We start from the raw sequence: 2,852 nt of genomic DNA, 5'->3' as shown, positions 1-2,852 counted from the left end.
AGATTAATTAGGTGATAAATTAAATATTACTTAGTTGCGGTTTATTTAGTAATTAAATAATAATTATTATTATTATAAGGGAATTAGACTAAAAGAGTGACTTTAACTGTTCTGGCCATGTTAAAAAAGTGCCTAACAAATAAATGACACTTAATAATATGACTAGCGCGGCGCGGTTCCTCCCCCCTTTGTTGGTGGATTGGGGCAGCACGCAGAAGATAGCAGTCTTTGTGCCGCCTCCCTCATCCCCATTTCAAACAGTAACTTCTCTTCTACCTCACTTTTCTTTATCACCGGAACTTTCTTTTTCTTCGGACGTCCCTTTCGCAATATCATCTCCGCAAAACCTAACTCTCTGCGCGTTGACTCCATATTTCTTTAGTACCGCAATTCGCGAATTATATTCTAATCAAGTTATTGAGTTAGTAAATCTAAAGTGAATGTCAGCTTTAGATTGGATTTTTTTAAATAACACTTTACTAAATTTCAATGAATCACTATGAATATTGAATAACAGAAGATATGAATAATGATCCCAAAAAATAGGTATAATAGTTCCTCAATAGTCGAGATCTGAACTCTGTATAATTATAATTAGTCGTTAATATTTCATGGAACAAGTTTTTTTTCACTGTCAAAATGACAATGTAAGGGAAACAATAAAGCAATTAATGTTATTATCAAAAATACCAATCAATGATACATAATCAAAAGCTGCGAAATCAAATAAACAATACATCTTAGTAAAAAAAATTAAAGTATTTATAAATCTTAATAACAAAATCAAATGTTATTATCAAAAATACCAATCAATGATAAAAGTCAAAATCTGTGAAATCAAATAAACAATACATCTTAGTAAACAAAATTAAAATATTAGTAAATCTTAACATCAAAAGTAAACAATGCAAAATTAAGCTATTTATTGATAACACTTGATTTGTGCAAATTTTACAAAATTAAAATTTTATTCCGAGTATTTTATTTAATTTAATCATGTACCTGGCAACAGTCCCGCACACAGTTGGGGACGTCCGGCTTGTTTCTCGATTTTATCCGACTTATATGACCCTAAATAGCACCATTACTCGGGTTACTCTTTTTGACCCGACACCCCATATCGCGCCCCCACTAACAATTATCTTCAGTTTCTGATTGAGATACAGAAACTCTGACATGAACCAAAAATGTGCTAAGATGGCATGTTTGGTTATATTAGTGCTATGAACATACTTAAGGGCCTTACGAAACTAAGTTTTTGAGAAATCGCCTAAATTTCGATTTACTATTTAGCAGTCTCACGAGTAACATTCATCACAACTATTTCAAGATATCTCAGCTTCTGATTGCGGCTAAGCGATCATCTTTGGCATTGAAAAGGTCAGAGTCATCATATTTGGTTTGTACGCACTTAACGTACTTTTAAAGCAAAATTGCGAACTTTTCGTTGCTTTAAATAATGTATTTGGTAACTTTAAATAGCAACAATTATTATATCCAAAAGTGACTGGCTCGTGAGAGCGTAAAAATGGGGTATAACCTAATAACTAAACGACCGTGCACGTGCATACAGCATACCCGTGAGAAATGTTAACCATTTTATAAATGGTAGATCAAAGAATTGGGGTAAAACACCAATCGCTCAATCAGCTAGGCTGAGGGAGGAGCTGAAAAGATACAATTTAATTAATTCTTATGAAAATTTACTGGCAATAAAATAATTGAATTACTTGATTTGATCCGTGGTCCAGATTCCATGAGAAAGGATGTGATATATATTTTACTAATTTTCATGCCAAGAAGTTCGTAGAACTAAATTTCAGTTCCTTGTACGTTCCACGCGGGTTAGGTTGATTAACCATATTTTAACAAATTGAGTAGGAAATTACGATTACTTGGAGACGCCAGTCAGAGTGCTTGCCTGAGATGGAAATTCTGGGAGTTGGGAAATAATTAATGGTATTGAGAATAGCTGACTCAACAAAAATTTGATCCTAGAATTAAATCCTTGTCTTGATTTTCCTGAGAATGGGATTTGATAATATTTAAAAGTTTTGTCATGTCTCAATGCTAAGAAGTTTGTAATATAAAAATCTCAAATTTCGTACCCCGAATTAAATCTATTGTTCATAGTATCCGAAATATTAATGGTAATTATTAGTCGGTTACTACTAGTACTACTAGTTAAAAGAGATCTGAAGAAGGTAAATAAGCTACATCTTGTTTTGCAAATATTTCAATAACGAGCTGCCGCTATCATTATCACCCTCCTTAAATGAGTGAACAGATTTACATAATTCTATATTGTGCAGGTTTCCATGGATGTATACTTTTCAGCTTAATTTGAATTAAGTACATCAATCGCTAACTGTGAGAGAATAAAAATGGGGTCTGACCTAATAACTCAACAACCTGAAGTCTGAAAACTTTAAAACCGATCCTCTACCTCACTCAACATGATGACTCTGACCATTTCAATGCCCTAGATGATCGCTTAGCTACAATCAGAAGCTGAGATACCTTGAAATAAGTGTGATAATAGTTACTCGTGAGACTGCTAATATGTATAGTAAAATCGGATATTTGGCGATTTCTCAAAAGCTAAGTCTCTTAGGCCTTAAGTTTGTTTCATAGCACTAAGATAAGATCAGCAATCTTAGGCACATTTAGGTTCATGGCTGAGTTCTGTTACTTACTTGATTTACTTGATGAGGGTCTCCTCAATCATTTCGAGTGGCCTGCACAAGGAATTGCCGCTTATGTCGTATCATCTCTCTCCAGGGCTTTCGGTTTCCTGCCAACGCTCGGACCTTATCAAATACAATGTCTGGATCTCCTGTTAATGTTACTGC

Source organism: Bolinopsis microptera, chromosome 11, assembly GCF_026151205.1.
Source record: "Bolinopsis microptera isolate Bmic1 chromosome 11, MBARI_Bmic_1.0, whole genome shotgun sequence".
NCBI classification, from domain to species: domain Eukaryota; kingdom Metazoa; phylum Ctenophora; class Tentaculata; order Lobata; family Bolinopsidae; genus Bolinopsis; species Bolinopsis microptera.
This window is presented reverse-complemented; position numbering follows the sequence as displayed.